Below are 7,437 nucleotides of genomic sequence, written 5' to 3' on the forward strand. Positions count from 1 at the left end.
TATCTAGCACTCTTTAGCCAAAGGTGTCTAGCTTTACTAAAATATTTGGTAGTGAAATTGTACATAAATTCATTGCCTGCATACACATCAATCATGATGCCTATGCTCTTATTATGTGTGTTCTACTATTGCCTGCTTAGCTAATTCACTTTCTACTTCTCAATAGCCTCAGCCTCCGAATGAAAGCTATTGTTGTTATTCCTATTCTTTGTAACTTTATAATGAAGGAGGTTGTGGTTGGGCAGCTCATTTGCTTTTCACTCTATTAGAAATATTGCAGCACAAGTATAACTGCAGTAATAAAATCTTCACAGAATTGCATAATGTGGTCTTATTCTCCAAGGTCTTCTCACTAGCAGAAATGACCTATGTACTTATGCAATTGTGGTTTGTGCTTAAAGTGACTCATTCTCCTAATGTCGCATGGCTTGCTATCTTCTTGCATGCTAGTCAATTGATTAAATATATTGTAAGAAACAAGCCAACCTCTCATTCCTACACAACCTAAAGACTTATCACATAAGTTCAACCTTCTAGCGAGATTGTAGCCGCTAAACATTTTGCTTTTTTCACGCGTCTAGCCATTTAGGGTTTTGCAGCAGCAGAAGAACAGACTAATCATGTCACAATTGGTATATTTGTTTGTCACAATTGGTATATTTGTTTGTCACAATTGTTTTATATTACTTTTGCCAATTTTGTCATTGAATTAATTGTACCATATTATGGTGAAAAGGCATCATGAAAAAGTATTTTACTTCGCCTCAATACAAATGCGAAAGGTTAGACCGGTAGTGGCCATTTTTGACCTTTAGGGCGAGCCACTTTAAATACTATATCTAAGCAACTTACTCATGTCATCAAATTGCGACGGCAAACAACAATGCATAGGTTTTCGCAGCTAATTTGGATTTGGATTTTACTGCTTTAATTGCAAGATCGTAATATTGTCAAGTTAAAAAGGTCAAGAAACCCCAACTTTATAATGCTAAAAGAATGAAATTATTACTAATTTTCATAAAATGATAACTTTGTAATTATACACAAGGGTAGCTTTGTGAGATTAACCGACACACATTAAAATAGTTATGGTAACATATAGCACAGTAGCCAGCAATTGATGAATATCTGTGACTCTGTCGATGCTCCTAACTTTTGTAACTTTTTAAAAAGCATTAAAATAATTATTGAAGCTTTTTATTCTGATTAGTAGTGTTAGCTGATTGATAGCACCAAACAGGCAGAATTATTAGTTGCCTATACTATACGGCCCTGAGCAAGCAAAACGCTGTATCTTGATATTTGTAAATTGTTCAGCACAAGCACAAACGCGTTTTGGTCAAGCCTGGCATCAGTATTAGCAGTATTTTAGTTGTTTTTTTTATTTATTATGGTGAGATATCCAACAATCTTTACTGAATTTTTTTTTCGTGAAACTTTAAAATCAAAGGAGTAATTTCACTTAGGGCATTTTGTTTGCTTAAATTGACAATTTACTAAGCTGGCACTAGGCAATCAAAACGCCCTATCACTGCAGATAGGGCCTTTTGATTGCTTAATTGGACTGGTTTCTCATTGTTAGTTTGCCACAAGACCATTTGCCATGACTGGATTATCAAAGGATTACAAGTTTAAATTCTGATATTAACCCGCAATTAGTCAACAAAATGATATATGTTGCAATTCCTATTACTCATCCAGTCAACACATGGATTAAAACCCTGTAATAGCCATATTTAGCTCAAAAGTTAAGAGATGATCAAAGATCTAGGTATCCTTCAAACCAGATGTCATGAAATGAAAGGAATAAGTAAAATAGTAGTTTAAAAAAGATCAAACGCTTTTATTAAAAATAATTTAAAGCAAACAACTGAGTGCAATAATGTCAGTATTTTAAAAAAGCAAAACCTTCCAATGGACATGTAATTAAAACAAATTTTTCATCAAATCTCTGAGTCGGATCTTTAAATCGAGACTTTTGTCACTTAGATATCGTCTTGTCATAATAAATATATTATGATAAAAAATATAGCAATAAGATTGAGCACTCAGAAGTGCACTAGCTTGTATGAGCTGCCTTGAAACAGCCAAATATATATGCTTCAGTTTCGCTTCCCTTTGTTTATATACTCTTTGATTACATAATGCTGCTCATAATGTCCAACTTTGTGTATGTTCAGGCCAATCAAAACGCTGTATCTGCAGATAGAGCGCTTTGATTGCCACTTTATGTGTGGTAAATGTGGATAGGGCGTTTTGCACATGGTGAAAAGTGCTATTTCTGGTGGTCTCAGATATATGAAATTTCGAGACATCTTAGATCTCAACCTAAATTACATTTAAGCACAAAAAAGTGAATTTTGAAAAACTTTTCAGATAGGGAGTTTTGCTTGCTTAGGGCAGTATAAAGTTATGATAATGTATTATTTTCATTGTAATTAACAAGTTGATGCATTTTAGTCGTAATTTGATACGGATTTAAACTAGAGGCTGAGTCATAAGTAAGTGACTGGAGTAAATGAAATCCTTTAAATTGTTGAAGCTTTAAAACCTATGTTTCAATTTTGTAGAAGAATATCGCATGAGATAAAATATTACCGCTTCATAGAATTTTAGTAATGGGAGGTAGGGACACGGGTTTGCTGAAAAACCTAAAAACAACAGGCATCTTTTGCATCACTTTTTAATCTGCATAACATCTGTTTGGGCTATTAAAATTGTTTTGCTTATTTTGGTAGAAACCTGGTCACCGCATCCAAGCACTATATCCACCAGATGGAAAATGGTACGAAGCACAGCTGGACGCTTTCTTGAAGGGGGTATGTTGCTGATTAACGGTTAGTTTCCACAAGAGCGTGCCACATTAATAAAAGTTTTATTTCAAAAAATTTATAAGAAATAATATTACTATAAAATCTATGTTTGAATGCCATGGCACTGCATTTTTTAACCCTTCCAATTATAGTGGCAAAAATTGTCGATTGTGCTTCATAATATATGTTCAATCTTTATTAGCTTCAACTCTATCTAAAACCTTTTTGTTATAGATTTTATTTTTCCAACACGTTAAAAAATAGTACTATTCAAAAAACTTAATGCATTCCTACTTTGTGCATTGCTAATGCTATGTGAAGCTACGATCCCTTCGAATCTCAAAAAACAATGCTCTACCATGTTCCTTACTCTTACAAAAACTATTACTTTGACCACCATTGGAGTCACTATTGGAGCTGCTACTTTAATTATGTGTGTAATCACTAAAATCTTAATCCGTCAGTCATCAACAATCATCAGTAATGTTATCAACATAAGTAATTATCTGTTTTCAATTCTGGATGTACTTGCGAAAGCTATAATAGCACTAAATATTTCGAAAATCAGAAAGAACAAATGTTTCTTTTTATGTTGAAAAGTCCTAAACAAAAATTAAAAATTGCTTCGTGAGTTTAGGGTAATTTTACAGGGAAACTTTTGGACAACACTGTCAATACCATAAAAAGTCTTAAAGACTGTTAGTTATGTTGTCAACGAATAACAAAATTAAGTTACTACGCAATTGCCAGGAAATTCGCAACATGCACATATGCTGGTCGTCCATTGATTTCGCCTAAATGCGCATGCAGCGGTGAAAGGGTTAATGAAATATTATGTAATCTCTAATTGAATCCCCATTCATTTAAACGCCCCTCTACTAGACCTGTACTATAATAGATGACGGTTAAAGATAGAACGCCGCCGTTCAAGTGAACGTTACTTCTTTTGAAAAAACACATAAAAAACTATATAACACACAAACTAAGCTGTGATTCAGTGATAACAGATACACTGGGCGTTGAGCTTGCAAAATGCCATCGTTAACTGCTTATTCTAATGCTGTAGCATGTGCAAGAAATTTCAGCCTCAAATAGTAGAACAGATTTCATCATATTTGCTAAACCGTTTTTTCATATATGCCGAACTATCAAGGCCGCTTAAACAATAAAATTATTATCAGCCTGATAGAGTTATTAATAATTTCCACGGTGCTGCTTTCAAAGCTTTAACGAAAACACTGTAAAGCTTAGAAGTTAGAAAACTCGCTTCAATATGCATTGACAAAAGTATTATTTGCTATTGTTGTAACTGAGTCATTGTTAGTAAAAATTTGTCAACATTTTTCTATCCATCCTGTCCAAAATCGGATCCAAAGATCAAAGAATGTTGAAGTCGCAGTCAGCTGGATGTGGTTGTCAATTAAAGGGTGACACTCTAGTTTTCAACACTTCTAGAATAGCACTCGAATGAACATGGCCTTCAAATTAAGATTCTACCTTATGTCAATTTAGCTGTATATCAGAATATACATTGGTTAAGTATTATATTACTAAATGAGAAATGACACTAACGAGCATTAATGTCCTTATTGTTCACTTGTATCTTAGAAACCATCAATTCTGTTTTGACTTGCAGCACGTAAACCAGCTTATTTAACTTTTGAATGGAGCTGAGCAATGATATGTGATTCATCAAAGCCATAGCTTATCAGATTTTTATAAATGATAATTCACATTATTTACTATTTCAGTCAGGAGAAAACGGTAAAGTGCAGAGAAAATAGCAGAATTTGACAAGTACTGGACTGAAAAATCAGGCAAACTGCCAACAAGATCAGTGTTGGATGCTAAACACTCAACGCTGCCTAACAGAAGTGTTACAGTGATTCGGGCTCGAGCCAACAACTTGCTAAAGAAGGCTGCGAGAAAAAATGCCAGCTGATTTTTTTATGTTGTTGAACCTTCTTATTATCATTGCGTTGTATTTGTCAATAAATGTGCTCTTTTTGAAGACTAAAAGAGACCAACTCCGCAGTAATGCACTTGTATAGTTATTTTGTATCAAGCAGTCTTAGCTATTATTTTATGTACAGAAAATGTGCATAAAACAATGACTATGATAGATAATACAATACCGACAATAGATATTATCTGTTGTACTGCACTGTACACTATGATGTATTATTCAAGAAACAAGCTCTAAGATAAATTATAATAATTCTTTTAAAGAAAAACTAAATATAAGGAAATACGCCGCAGCAGCCAGTCTACTGACAACTTACTGTCAAACCGACAAGCCCAAAAAATTACTTAGAACGCTGTGCTTGACTAAAAACAATCAGAAATTCACTACACAATGAGAAATATATCTTTTTGGGTCATTTTCCAAATTTAAGTGAATGTGTCTGAGTAGAATGTTCTATCAATTTCTTGACATTTCAGGGCATTATTATTACTGGTAAAATGTGAATAATAGCACTCAGTATTACTATTGATCAATAAAACCACCCAAAGTCAAGAGATCTAAAGTTAGAAAAAATTTGGTACTGCGCTGGGTCCAGCCCGACTGATCATTGCTAACAATAAATTGCAGTAAGAAAGAAGTTTTGAAAAGCGAAAATGCCCTCAAGATAGAATGTTGTTGTATTTTTATTGGCTCTCTATGTGACATTAAGTTTTTCCCTGGGTTCTACATAGGCACAATGGGCTTGTTTGGAATCTACCCAATTTATGGTGCTGTGGTATTGCGCAGGTTTTGCAACCTGACACTCCATTTCCGAGTGGGGAAATGTTTTTACTTAACGTTCTAAGAGTGGCTTAAGATGAATAGAAAGACATTGCTGTTATTGTATGTTAGATTGAGTAACTAAGTATGTTGTGCAAGTAATTCATATTATTACTGTAGATAATATGCACAGCAAGCAAAAATGTGTGTGTTTCATTTTAGCAATCACAGTAACTGAGTTGCGTCCATGCATTGTTACCAACTAATTTTTTTTAAGTTTTTGTATGCAGTGCAGCAGCGATATGTGACTGAATAAGAAACTATAACATAGACCATATTTACAAATATTGAGTTACATTATTCGTTTATATTAGTGAGCAGAAAGTTATGCAGCCTAAAAGAAAATTGAGAGTTCAAAAAGCCATGATCGGAAGATTGAGGCAAACTACCAAAAATGCCAGAGCTGTATACTGTTAAAAGAAATTGGAGTTTGAAAATTATAATGATGACTTATGCCCGAGCCCACAACTTACTCAAGAAGCTGCAAAATTAAACTGGCAGCAGGGTCTTCTTGTTGTTGAGGCTTTTGTAATATCGCATTAAACTTGACGTCTGAATAAATTTACTCCGTTTGGTGACTAAGCAACGACCATTCTATGGTACTTGACTAGTTGAATTTTTTAGTATCAAGCATGGTGGCTGTTGTTGTTTTAAATACAAATTTATTGATTCTTACGTTAAAGTTTAACATACTATACAATATGTAGGTTCTAACAGCAATTATTTTTGTTTTATACAGATTGTTGTTTTATTGTACAGATTATAGCAGACTCTTAGTTGATCTATAAGTGATAGCAACATCCCAAATTATATGTAAGCCATGGTACCTCTGCATTGATATGTAAGTTATAGCAACCTCCTAACTGATATATAAATAGTAGCTACCAACTATATAAAATGCAAATTATAGTAAACTCTTTTGTGATCTATAAGTCATAGCAACATCCTAAATTCTATGTAACCCATAGCAACCACTGCAATGATATGTAAGTTATAGCAACCTCCTAAATGATATATAAATAGCAGCAGCCACCTAGTTAATATATAATTCATAGCAGTCTCCTAACTGATATATAAATAGTACTGTAGCTACCAACTATATGAAATTCAAATTATAGCAAACTCTCAGGCGATCTATAAGTGATAGCAGCATCCTAAATTATATGTAACCCATAGCAGCCTCTGCAATGATATGTAAGTTATAGAAACCTCTTAAATGATATATAAATAGCAGCAGCCTCCTAATTAATATATAATTCATTGCAGCCTCCTAACTGATATATAAATAGTAGCTACCAACTATATGAAATTCAAATTATAGTAAACTCTTATGTGATCTATAAGTCATAGCAGCATCCTAAATTCTATGTAACTCATAGCGACCTCTGCAATGATATATAAGTTATCGAAACCTCCTAAATAATGTAAAAATAGCAGCAGCCTCCTAATTTATATATAATTCATTGCAGCATACTAAATGATATATAGATAATATCTATCAACTATGGAAAATTCAAATTATAGCAAGGTCTTAGGTGATCTATAAGTGATAGCAACATCCTAAATTATATGTAACCCATAGCAGCCTCTGCAATGATATGTAAGTTATAGCAACCTCCTAATTGATATACGAATAGCAGCAGCCTCCTAATTATTATATAATTCATAGCAGCCTCTTAACTGATATATAAATAGTAGCTACCAACTATATGAAATTCAAATTGCAGTAAACTCTTATGTGATCTATAAGTCATAGCAACATCCTAAATTCTATGTAACTCATAGCAACCTCTGCAATGATATGTAAGATATAGCAACCTCCTAAATGATATATAAATA

At 33.3% G+C, this 7,437-nt stretch overlaps 1 protein-coding gene across 1 annotated transcript in view; it reads right to left on the minus strand.

The window, feature by feature from the left end:
• The window catches only part of LOC137406780 (potassium voltage-gated channel unc-103-like), a 147,569-nt gene that overhangs the window by 96,359 nt on the left and 43,773 nt on the right, over positions 1-7,437 (minus strand). The gene's annotated exons all lie outside the window — the stretch shown is intronic.

The sequence above is a fragment of the Watersipora subatra genome, chromosome 10 (assembly GCF_963576615.1).
Source record: "Watersipora subatra chromosome 10, tzWatSuba1.1, whole genome shotgun sequence".
In the NCBI taxonomy this organism is placed as follows: Eukaryota; Metazoa; Bryozoa; class Gymnolaemata; order Cheilostomatida; family Watersiporidae; genus Watersipora; species Watersipora subatra.